At 45.5% G+C, this 13,416-nt stretch overlaps 1 protein-coding gene across 3 annotated transcripts in view; it reads right to left on the reverse strand.

Annotated features, from left to right (window-relative positions):
- LOC132827851 (dynein axonemal heavy chain 9-like) overlaps positions 1-13,416 on the reverse strand; it is a 504,454-nt gene that overhangs the window by 106,976 nt on the left and 384,062 nt on the right. The window lies entirely within an intron of this gene.

A 13,416-nucleotide genomic window follows, 5' to 3' on the forward strand; every position in this document is an offset into this window, starting at 1 on the left:
GGGTCGGTGTGGACTTGTTGGGCCGAAGGGTCTGTTTCCGCACTGTAAGTAATCTAATCTAATCTAATCAAACAAACCCTTGGACTCTGACTGACCTGGCTGGGACCCCCTGATGGGCCATCCTGCCCCTTCACACCACTGGAGCTCGCTTCCCTTTGACTTTCAGGCAGGGACATCTGTTTGAAGCAGTGCTACGTTGTGATGTTGATGTCACTCAGTGCCACACAGCGACCTTAGAAGATTTCACCCGGGGTTTCTTTCTCCTGCACCCCACCCCGTAGATGGCCAAAGAAATGGGCAGCATCTGGGGGTGAAAAGAGGAGCCTGGAAGCCACTCAGGCCACTGCTGTAATTGTTGAGGTGAAGTAAATTTCATATTTAATCCAACTGGATCTGGGCCTGCAGACGCAGCCTGTTTATTGAAACTGCCACACACTTAGAAATGCTAATTTCTAGCTCCAAGTCACTAATCCCTTCTCGTTGCGCAGACTTTTTAATCTTTGGATTCTTTTACAGTCGGTTGCAACCTATCCCAGCCCCAGTCATTGCATCTTTGTCAGTTCTAAATACTCAAGCAATTTCAACTATATTTACCCAGATTAAAACTTGCACAACAGTTTTACTCAAATGAAAAGAATCAATTTGTTGAAATTAAAGGAAACAGCCCTACCCCAGGGATCAGTCGGTTTCGAAATATTTTTTCCCCCATATTGGCGTGGGCTTCAATCCACAGCATCATGTTATGAAGATCGTAACTCATTACAGAGGAGTCAATAAGAATAACACGTTCCTGAGGTGAAATAGCCAATTTAATCTGGGGAACGAGTGAAATTACTCTAATATGATCCAAACCTAATGCACCATGAGAAATCTCTTACAATTTTTTAAAATCAATGCCACCAGATTGAATTGCCATAGTCACTTCAAATCTAAAATAAAAAACCACAAATTATGGTTAACAGGCATATCCAGTCCATTTATGTAGGTGAGCAGGTTTATATCCAAGTGAGTCTTAAATTTCAACTCACCCAGCATTCAATAGTTTTGGCAGCCAGTTCCAGATATAAACTAGATTTTGCATTTCATTGTTTTCATTGTTAAATGCCCTTGCTCTAATCATTTTGAGCGGAACCTTTTTAAATACCTCCTGAAAATTTATATAGACCTGTTCCATTAAGATTCTTGTAGAGAGAGGAGTGCACCGTCTCAGGACCCACCTACAAAATCAGGTAATTTACATAGACATGACTTTCACTTTACAAATCCAAAATAACTCTCCAGGTTAGCCTTTCTGAAGCGATCAGTCACTATGTCAGTGATAATAGATTCCCACAACCTCTGCATACCTGACACAAAACAGACAGGACTCGAATTACTTGGAGGACACATTCCAAACTGGGCAATCAAATTACACTAATAATTTTCTAATTGAATAGCAAAATTGCTAAATCTAGAAAGATTTATAGAGTCATTAGGAAATGCTAGCTAAATTTTCTACATGGAAACAGTCAGATCCTGGAGGTTTGTCTATCTCAAGTCTCACTAACTTATCTATTTCCACTTTTTACTTGGGTTAAATCTACTTCTTTAACAAAATCATTCCTAGACTTTGGCTGATGGTGGCTCAGTCAATCTTTACTCTCCATTTTTAACTGCTCTAGGGAAAGAGGTGGTAACCTGCTTTCTTGAACTGCTGCAGTCTATCAAATGTAAGTACAGATGTACAACCATGCAGTGGTTTGGGGGAGACTTTCCAGGATTTTGACTGAGCAATACTGAAGGAACTGCAGTCAGGATTATACTGGAAGGGAACATGCAGATTGTGGTCCTCCTGTGCATCTGTTACCCTTGTCCTTTTAAGTAATATAGGTCGTGGGTATGGAAGTGCTATTGAAAGAATCTTGCTCAGTTACTGTTATATCATAGAGATGGTACACATCGTGTGTCAGTGGTGGAAAGAGTGAATGGAATGCCAATAACACCAGGTGCTTTGTCCTGTAAGATATTGGGGTGTTGCTGAGCAACATTCATACAGGCAGGAGTATCCCAACATACTCCTGACTTGTGTCTTGTAGATGGTGCACAGGCTTTGGGAAGTCAGGAGGTGAGTTATTGTGACAAATTCCCAGTGTTTGTCCTGCTTTTGTAGCCACTGGATTTATATGGCTAGTTCAGGTCAGTTTCTGGTCAATGGTAACCTCCAAGCTGTTGACAATGGAGGATTCAGCAATGGTAATGCCATTGAATGGCAAGGGGTGATGGCTGGATTCTCTAAAGGACAGTAAGTGAAGCAGATAGGTTCTTACGATAATCAATGCTGATTTCATGGTCACCATAGATGAGTTTTTAATTCCAGTTTAGGTATCAAAATTAAATTCCACCAACTGCATGGTGGGACTTGAACCCAGACAATTAGTCTGGGCCTCTGGCGTATGAGACCTGTGGCATTACCTCTTCTGCTTTATCTCATGCTTTAAGCTATTACTACTACCTGCTCATTTAGATGCCAGTGTAAACTACCTCTGAGCTGTAGGTGTCTGCACACACACTGTCCCTGAGAGTATTTGTTCCTTATCTCTAATTAAGACTCTTTAACTTTTTATGTAGTGTAGCACTCCTTTGTTCATACCTGTACATAGTCAGTGATCAAGTACAACTCTCTAAGCATGGCACTGAAGACATCTCTCGGTTCACATGCTCATTTCAGACTGAAGTCTTGCTGGTGTCAGAGTCATGACCCAGAAGGAAAGGCCAGTAAATAAACAAACACTAAAACTGGGAAATGAACATGCTGGTCATATTAGACCTTAATTTCAAATACACACGATGAGTCTGACCTATATATTGTTCTCCGGGTTGTTCCTTCATGATTTACATGAATCCCATTATAACACAACTGTGCCCCACCACTGTGAACTTTTAACTTTGCTTATACCACTGCTTTTTATCTTCTTCTTCCACCATGAAAATAATTATGATACAATATTCCATTTTTCAATCAGCTATCATAGTCTCTACTTCAAACAGATCACTTGTCTTTCTTCAGACTTTGTTTCTCTTTACCATTTATTGCTGTTAATGTACTTAACTACAAGATCTGCTGTTCCTGTGATATTCCTTCCAAGTTTTTCTTTTCTATTTCCTTTCTGATCACCTTTGGCAGGATTTTATAGAGAACTGTGGCTCTTGCTCACTAACTAAGGCAGACAGACCTCACCAACCATTACTCTGATGAGTGTCCCACACCAAGACCACACTGGGGCCAGTGTGAATTGCTTTAAGGCAATATTTTCAAACTTTTCTCGGGAAGAAATCTCACTTTGCAAGACTTGCTCTCCAAATGGATTGATCATCAGTTCTGTATGGTCGTTCGCAGTAACAGCAGCAGTAGCTGCTGGGATTGCAACCTGCCCTGTGCAAAGCAAATCTAGCAATCCTGAGGTCAGGGGCACACTGAGAGACATGGGTGGGGAGAAGTTGGTGGGTCAGGTCCAAGGTGTCCAGAAGGAAGGTTAAAGGGATGAATGACTTTCAGGTAGTATCCAAGGGTCCCTGAGAGAGTTTCGCCTCTCATCTTGTTCAACACGAGCTCACACAGTGAAAGCCCATAGGCTTCCTCCATGGTATAGGCCTCCCATTAAACCGTGGTGAAAATAATCGAGTGAGGCTCTTAAGTGACCATTAACCAGTCCTTCAAGGATGCCAATGAGCCAGTGAGCAGGTGGACTGACCGATCTTCCTGCCTTCCCTCCATAGCCCTGGCGTTTCGATGGCTAGGCAATAGGGAAGACTAGCAACAGGATCTTACATTGCCCTCTACCATGAAACCCTCTGGTGGGAGAAGAATGTAAAGTTCCTCTCCTTAAAACTTCCTTTCTGAAACACTTCCTTTCTGTAACTTCAAGTCTTCCTTCAGGAAAAGAGAAATGCAATTCACAAACTGTACAATCATACCATCTGAACGCATGGTTAAAAGAAGGAAAAAAACACATTTGAGAACAGGTTTCACAGGAATCAATTTAAGAGGCAAGCAAATGTGTACAAGCAAGATAACTGATTTACTGCCATTAAAATTATGGTGTTTGCAAATGAGTATTTAATTATTACAATATAGTATTTGGCAAACAATGAAGGTTTGCCAAATGCCATCACAATAACATTGCTTTAATATTTAATAAAATTTAGTTGCAGTCTCGCTAATATTTTTTCTGCATTTCATAAATAACTTATGCAGTGTGCTGCTGTCTCAAAGTGATAATCACTGTGTGGGAAATAATTGGATTTCAACCTCCTTGATGCAGTTAATAGAGGCCACAGAAAGGAGATTCTATTTTTATTATTTACAACAGCATCACAAAGACTTCACTCGGGCTTACTCTGAATGGAATGCTATGATTACATTGGAGCCCATTCATTTACACCCAGCCTGAAAGTTTAAAGATGGTGAGTCATCATCCCACTCGCCATGTGCTGCGACAGTATTTCAGGACTACTTTAAAATAAAACATTGATTTGTCAGCCTGTTTGATATTCCTTATTCTACTTTGAATTACAATTGGAGAAAATGCTGTCTTTTAGATTAAGACAACAAGAAGTGCAAATGCACTGAGTAATGCCAGGTAGTCATGTTACAGCTTTATCAGACTTAGATTAGATTCCCTGCACTGAGGAAACAGGCCCTTCATCCCAACAGGTCCACACCAACCCTCCAAAGAGTAACCCAGCCAGACCCATTCCCCTACCCTACACTTACCCCTGACTAATGTACCTAACACTATAGGCAATTTAGCATGGCTAATTCACCAATGACCAGCATATCTTTGGATTGTGGGAGGAAACTGCAGCATCTGGAGGAAACCCACGCAGACACAGGGAGAATGTGCCAATTCCACACAGACAGTCGCCCGAGGTGGAAGTCGAATCCAGGTCACTGGCACTGTGAGGCAGCAGCACTAACCACTGAGTCACTGTACCGCCCATGTTCGGTTTTACTTAGTTGGGCTACACCTAGAGCATTGTGTTCAATTCTGGTTGCCACATTATAGGAAGGATGTCGAGGCTTTGGGGAGGGTGTAGAAGAGATTTACTAGATTGCAGCCTGGATTCGAGGATATGAGCTATAGGCAGAGGCTAGAAAACCTTGCATTGTTTTCTCTGGTGGTTTGGAGGCTTGGGGGGACTAAACAGAAGTCTATAAATTATGAGGTGCAGAGATTGGGTGGATGGTCAAAATCGTTTGCCCAGAGTTGAAATGTCTAAATCTGGGGACATGCATTTAAGGTGAGAGGGGAAAGTTCAAAGGAGGAGTGAGGGGCAAGTCTTTTTCCACAGAGTGGTAAGAATCTGGAATATGCTGTCAGAGGTGGTGGTGGAGAAAAATATAATAGCGGCATTTAAGGGACTTTTAGATAAGCATATGAATATGCAAGTAATGGAAGGATCTGGACCAAGGACTGGCAGAAGGGATTAGTTTGATTTAGTGTCATGTTCAGCACACCATTGGGGGCCACAACATTGTTCCTAGATTTACAGATTTATGCTCTCTGTAGAAAGGATAGACGTACCTCCCTTCAGGCTAATCATGTGGGTTGGGAAGAGTTTTCGGATCCTTACTACATTTTTGTTGGCATCCCTACAGCCTCCAGAAACTATTTCATAATGTACCAGCTCCCTGTCCCCTGCCTGACAATGGACCAGCTCCCTGTCCCTTGTCCGACAATGGAGTAGCTCCCTGTCCCCTGTCTGACAATGGACCAGCTCCCTCTTCCCTGCCTGACAATGGACCAGCTCCCTGTCCCCTATTTGAAAATGGACCAGCTCCCTGTCCCCGGCCTGACAATTGACCAGCTCCCTGTCCCCCATCTGACAATGGACCTGCTCCCTGTCCCCCGTCTGACAATGGACCAGCTCCCTGTCCTCTGTCTGACAATGGACCACCTCCCTGTCCCCTGCCTGACAATGGACCAGCTCCCTGACCCCTGCCTGAGAGTGGACCAGCTCCGTGTCCCCTGTCTGACAATGGAGATACTCCCTGACCCCTGCCTGACAATGGACCAGCTCCCTGTCCCTGTCTGACAATGGACCAGCTCCCTGTCCGACAATGTACCAACTCCCTGTCCCCTGCCTGACAATGGACCAGCTCCATGTCCCCTATCTGATAATGGAACAGCTCCCTGTCCCCTATCTGACAATGGACCAGCTTCCTGTCCCCTATCTGACAATAGACCTGGTCCCTGTCCCCTATCTGATAATGGAACAGCTCCCTGTCCCCTATCTGACAATGGACCAGCTTCCTGTCCCCTATCTGACAATAGACCTGGTCCCAGTCCCCTGTCTGACAATGGACCAGCTCCGTGTCCCCTGACAACGGACCAGCTCCCTGTCCCCTGTCTGACAATGGACCAGCTCCCTCTGCCCTTTCTGACAATGGACCAGCTCCCTGTCCCCTATTTGACAATGGACCAGCTCCCTGTCCCCTACCTGACAATAGACAAGCTCAATGTCCCCTGTCCAGCAATGGACCAGCTCCCTGTCCCCTGTCTGACAATGGACCAGCTCCCTCTCCCACATCTGACAATAGACCAGCTCAATGTCCCCTGTCCAGCAATGGACCAGCTCCCTGTCCTCTGTCTGACAATGGACCAGCTCCCTGTCCCCTGCCTGACAATGGACCAGCTCCCTGACCCCTGCCTGAGAGTGGACCAGCTCCGTGTCCCCTGTCTGACAATGGAGATACTCCCTGACCCCTGTCTGACAATGGACCAGCTCCCTGTCCCCTGTCTGACAATGGAGATTCTCCCTGACCCCTGCCTGACAATGGACCAGCTCCCTGTCCCTGTCTGACAATGGACCAGCTCCCTGTCCGACAATGTACCAACTCCCTGTCCCCTGCCTGACAATGGACCAGCTCCATGTCCCCTATCTGATAATGGAACAGCTCCCTGTCCCCTATCTGACAATGGACCAGCTTCCTGTCCCCTATCTGACAATGGACCTGGTCCCAGTCCCCTGTCTGACAATGGACCAGCTCCATGTCCCCTGACAACGGACCAGCTCCCTGTCCCCTGTCTGACAATGGACCAGCTCCCTGTCCCCTGTCTGACAATAGACCAGCTCCCCGTCCCCTGTCTGACAATGGACCAGCTCCCTGTCCCCTGTCTGACAATGGACCAGCTTCCTGTCCCCTGTCTGACAATGGACCTGCTCCGTGTCCCCTGACAACGGACCAGCTCCATGTCCCCTGTCTGACAACGGACCTGCTCCCTGTCCGACAATGGACCAGCTCCCTGTCCCCTGTCTGACAATGGACCAGCTTCCTGTCCCCTGTCTGACAATGGACCAGCTCCCTGTCCCCTGTCTGACAATAGACCAGCTCCCTGTCACCTGTCTGACAATGGACCTGCTCCGTGTCCCCTGACAACGGACCAGCTCCATGTCCCCTGTCTGACAACGGACCTGCTCCCTGTCCGACAATGGACCAGCTCCCTGTCCCCATCTGACAATGGACTAGTTCTATGTCTCCTGCCTCACTAACCATGCCTGGTGGGTTCCTGAGGCTGGAATTCCAATTGTACGATGGCAGCCCATTCTGACAAAGGGTGGCGGTGCCCCACGCTGAATGGGGACAGCAAGGGGTACTTGCTTTTTAAACTTACAATGCATTGAAATCTATCAGTTGTTTTCAAATTCAGTCTTAGTCAGTCAATTTCAACACTGCAGAGCAGGATAGCTGTGAGAAACCCTGTGGAACTCAAAATCAGCTGCTCATAATTGACTCCTGGCACCTCGCGAGCTCTGGCATTACCCAGATGTTTGTCCACCGATGGTTAGATCGTGGCAACATGACCAATAATCTCACATCTGGGTACTATTCCACTCAGTTACTTGCTGTGGTCTTTGATGATCCACTATCAGCAAGGTCACCTGGAGGCATGAATGATTTGGTGGACTGGCATTACACCTACTTCCCAAAATTACCTCCCAGTCTCACCTTCAAACCTCCCTTCCAGGAAGATTCTTCCCAGAATAAATGTAAGATATCTATTTTAGATTGGAATGGGAAAGGCTGTAAAAAAGAACGTGTTTTTACTCTGTTTCATCTTTTGCATTAAGTAGAAGTGCGTGAAGCATTAAAGGTATCGTTCGGAATGTGCTTCTGTTGCAAGGTGGCTTCGGGAGATTGTCAGCAGTTTTTAATCTTGTGCACCAATTTTTCTTCTCCAACCTCTCTTTGGATTTAATGGGGACTGGAAACTCTTTCTATAACAAACTGGGGCCACAATGTAACCACCACATTACAATTATCCCCAAGACTGGCTTCAGAATTTAGGCTTGCTGGAGTGACACCAGTTCAGTTACTAACGGAAAGCAGCAGGAAAGTATATTCGGTCTAATTAAACAGGGAATATATTCCAACACCAATTCACACATACTGCAAAGTCCCTCACAGCCTGCTCATTACCACATACAGGTATCGTGCAACGGGACACATCATCATTATGGTTAGGTCTTTCACAGAATTTTACAGCACATTAAGAGGCTTGCCCATTCTTTAAAAGATCAATTCAATTAGTTCCACTCACTGGCTCATTCCCCAATGATCTGCAGACTCCCCAATTTCAAATATGAAACCAATTTTCTTTGTAAAGTGTCATAACTTAACTGGGATGATTGAGCTAATAACCATGCCCCATTGTTCCAGAAGCTGTGACAAAGGTATAAATTAGAACATCATGATGACTGACTGATTTGCCGGACCGCCTGCTATTCAGGGCAAAACCAATTCACACTCTGATTTGTCATTATTAAAAAATAACTCTAATTATTGCAAAACACTTGACTTTAGTAAACAGCAGAGAAAAGCAAGGATTCCTAATCTGCTACAATGCGGCTCAAAATTTTCAGAACCCCAGGTACACAGAGTCATTCACAAATGAATCAAACAAGACAGATGGCTGGACACATTGACAGGGAAAAAAAATCTGAAGGCTCAAAGTTCAGTTCACAGGCATGGGTTACATTGTTTCACAGTTTGCAAGATGGCAACAAGAGTATATTACCACCCATTCTTATTCTTTTTTTTCTCTTTCGTTCTCCTGTCTGCATTTTCTTTCAACTTTTGACTTGGATGTAACCAGAGGGGAATGGAGGAGGCGACTCCAGACTGGGTCCTGGAGGTGAATCCCGAAGCGGGGGCTGGTGAGGGGGAAGCAGTCTCAGAACGGGGGATGGTATGGGGGAAGCAGTCCCAGAGCGGGGTCTGGTGAGGGGGAAGCGAGGGCTGGTGTGGGGGAAGCAGTCTCAGAGCGGGGGCTGGTGAAGGGGAAGCGGGGGCTGCTGAGGGGGAAGCAGTCCCAGAGCGGGGGCTGGTATGGAGGAAGCAGTCCCAGGGCGGGAGCTGGTATGGAGGAAGCAGTCCCAGGGCGGGAGCTGGAATGGAGGAAGCAGTACCAGAGCGGGAACTGGTGAGGAGGAAGCAGTCCCAGGGCGGGGACTGGTGAGGGGGAAGCAGTCCCAGGGCAGGGGCTGGTGAGGGGGAAGCAGTCCCAGGGCAGGGGCTGGTGAGGGGGAAGCAGTCCCAGGGCAGGGGCTGGTGAGGGGGAAGCAGTCCCAGGGCGGGGACTGGTGAGGGGGAAGCAGTCCCACGGCAGGGACTTGTGAGGGGGAAGCAGTCCCAGGGCAGGGGCTGGTGTAGGGGGAAGCAGTCCCAGAGCGGGGGCTGGTGAGGGGGAAGCAGTCCAAGAGAAACATTACATTGGAACAGCTGAGAGCTGTGGTACTGTCTGGAAGTTTGGCCGGAGTGGGAACAGTTGGTGGACTGGGGTCTGGTCAGAAGGTATGGAAGCCCCTGTGCTGAAAAATGTGTTGCTGGAAAAGCGCAGCAGGTCAGGCAGCATCCAAGGAGCAGGAGAATCTACGTTTCGGGCAAAAGCTCTGATCTCCAGCATCTGCAGTCCTCACTTTCCCATGGAAGCCCCTGTTGCTGAGCGACTGCAGTGTAATGTTTATCCTTTTAACAATGTCATATTTCTAATCTATACTATGAATCACTGTAAAGTAATGTAACAACTTGTTTGTATTCTTCTTTTGTATCTGGGTACTTTGTACCTAAGATGGTGCCATAAGAGTACACATGACAATTCTAATTATAAGTTTCTTTTGATTTCAGCAATGATGACACTGTTGTCTGTAACACAAAGGCTTCATTACAACACATAATGTCATACACCTAAGTCTTTTCTTGTTCCAATTCTTTCTTTGAAGGTTCCTACCTTCCCCCACACAGAGTGAGGGGGGGGAGAGAGAGAGCTGTGTTTGGGTCATAGACTCTAAATGTCTGTGGCTGCTGTGCATTTAGATCTGCAGTAAACTGCAGCTCAACCAATCTGAGGACTTTTGTCAATGACTCCTGGTGCCACTTGATCTCAAAGCATTCCTTTCGCTGTTTTGGAAAACAACTTAGCTAAAAATATGCCCTACTTGATTTTTCCAAGTTGCAATCTCTCCTAATATTTAGCTGTTTACAGGCAAGCCTTCATTTTAATTTACCATTCAAAAAAAGGAAAAAAAAGATATGATCTCTGAAAAAGTATGTTACTGAATCTGCATCCATGGCATTTTCTTGAAGTGGCTCTGACTACACTGTCATGATTTTGCCAAAAGTAAGGAGGAGACTTGCTCACACACGTGAACAATGTATTTTGCTGCATTTCAGATCAATCTCGAGCAGTGAAGCTCTGGGGAAACTTATGACCTTTATGGAAGATGGATCAGCAGAACTTGGGGAGTGAATTTAACTTCTCTGGAAAAGTCAATGACAGATGTTGGTAAATCAGCTGCCTCCAATTTTACACTTCGCCCTATTTTCTACTGGAGTGGAAGACAAAACTGTGGTTGCTGGAGACCTGAAACTAAAACAAGAATTGCTGGAGAAACCCAGCAGGTCTGGTAGCATCTGGAGAGAGAAAACAGAGTTGGTGTTTCGAGTCCAGAGATCCTTCTTCAGAATTGGGACATGTGAAGAAGGGTCACTATGTTGGCGGAGGTGTCCAATATTTGCATGAGACATTAAAACCAAACCAAGGTTGACTGCTTCCTCTGGTTGAAACTGACTTCAAAGGTTTCATCCAAAACCCACCCTTGGTGTCATGGGCAACAATCATGCCTCAAATGATATCAGCAAATGCAGAATGGCTAATTAAGAATCTTTTGATTTGATTTGATTTGTTGTCACATGTACCTAGATATAGTTAAAAGTTTTGTTTTGTGTGCAGTATAGGCAAGTCAAACCATATAAAGTGCTGAAGGGTAACAGAACAGAGCGAGAAATGCAATGTTACAGCTGTTGAGAAGGGGCAGAAAGAGCGAGGCCAACACTAAATTTGAAATCTGAAAGGTCCATTTAGAAGTCTGGTAACAGCAGGGAAGGAGCTGTTCTTGAATCTGTGTTATCTCATTGGAACTTCTGCCGTCATACTATATAAACTGTGATTACTGCTTTTGCACGCTCAACATCAGCCCCTTCACTTCAAAGTAATCTACTGCCTCAAGAGGTATTTATAGACAATGAATAAAATACAAGTCTTTCTTTCCTCAGAAACAGGTCAGTCTCAATAGGAAACAGACCTTGGTCACCACATATCCCTGCATTGGTCCGACAGCTTTTCCAACTTATCTCGTAGAGTAACAAGTCATCGAAATTGGTTGCAGATAAATAACTGTTGGCATCACCTTTATGTACAATAAGGAGACAGTGATGTTAGTGAACAGATGCATAGCCCTAACTCTGCTTCCCTGAGGAGCTTCAACACCAGCCAGTTGCCCTTACAGATTAGTGTCAAGGCCAAACATCCTGCACAAGGCGAATAAAGCTGTTCATCTTCCGCCACTGGAGAAGCAGATTCGGAGACTCCAGCTCTTTTTCACATTCGTTGTGAGTGTAAATATGTTCAATACCCAGCAAAACCTGTTTTATAAGTAGTCAACTTTGGGTGTGTGTGCTGAGGTAATGAACCACATTCCAAAAATGAGACATATTTGCCCCCTTAGAAATATGGATTTTATGCATTTTGGTGCACCAGTTGGGGAAAGCAATATTTTGCTTCTTCATAAGGTTGTAAAAACATCAGGAAGTCTGCACCTCTCCCCCTTCATCCAATACATTCTCAGAAGTTTAGTCAAGCTGTTTAGGGAATACACATCATGGCAGTACAAGAAATGTAACTGAAGTCAATGACAGTGACAGATGTTTCTCCTCTACACAGGTACCCAGTCAAAAAAATAAGCTGATCTTAAAAACATACATCCATACCTGCACCAGTTAGCAAAAGGCCCACAGGTCTATCTGGATGTGCCTCTATAAAATATGTTTATGTAAATTAAAGCAGCTACTCATATAGATAAATCAGTGTGAAACAAAGGGCACATTTACCCGTGAGAGCCTGTTGCCAAGCCCTGCTTTTATAGCACCTCTGCTGATTATAAGCAGTCAGCGTTGATTGTTCAATCTGATGAGTACTGACACTGACAATTTAGCCTATGCTGGGGACAATCTCAGACCTTCCTCCTCTCTGGTGCCCAGCTGCTCAGTAGGTAACGGGTTGCTCAAATGAGTCAGGATTCCGAAAACCATGGGCCATGACCCTGCGCTGCCCCTCCCTTCCTGAAAGGGGTCACAGGATGAGACTTTGGGGCTGTGATTTCTGAATCCATTAAGCAGCCACTGTGCGTGGAGGCTGTCTGTCAGGAACGCCCCAGAATCCAAATCAAGCCCTCAGAAGATGCACTGAGAGGAGAGGAGAGAGAATGAGCTTTGCGCAAACAGCCTCAAAGGCTGTCATGTGTGGGCCTGCTCTCCTTCCACAGGACACACATTCAGCAACTGAAGGCAAAATCCCCGCTCAAAAACTCTCACATTTTCAACCATTGCAACCACCATGACATCAAAGTTAGGTCACATCAGAAGAAAGTTTGGAAAACAATGAAACCTGCTTCATGCGTTATCCTCTGAACTGGGCAATTCTGCAGGTGAGGGGAACAATATCATATTAGAGAGAGGACCTAACGTGAGGCTATGCAATGAGTGATGGAATACATGTTGCCCAAGGTCACCACTGGGTGTTATGAAGGAGATATGAGGAGGAAAACCTGGTTTTCACTGTCTTGGAGGAGACTAGCCAAGCACATTAGTCTCCTGTTCTCAAATCTTCCCAATGTGCAGAGTGGAAATCAGTCAGGTCCTATCAAGGACAGGTCATTCACGCACACTATCGCATAATCACCCCAATGGCAAAGGTCAAGGTACTGTTCTGCAACAACCCCACCCCACCCTGTCAAAGTGTGCGAGAGAATCATTCAAGATACCTCCTCTGCTTCTCAAAACTTGACCTTGGTTTTGTAACAATAAATATTGCAGTG

Source organism: Hemiscyllium ocellatum, chromosome 25, assembly GCF_020745735.1.
Source record: "Hemiscyllium ocellatum isolate sHemOce1 chromosome 25, sHemOce1.pat.X.cur, whole genome shotgun sequence".
NCBI classification, from domain to species: Eukaryota; Metazoa; Chordata; class Chondrichthyes; order Orectolobiformes; family Hemiscylliidae; genus Hemiscyllium; species Hemiscyllium ocellatum.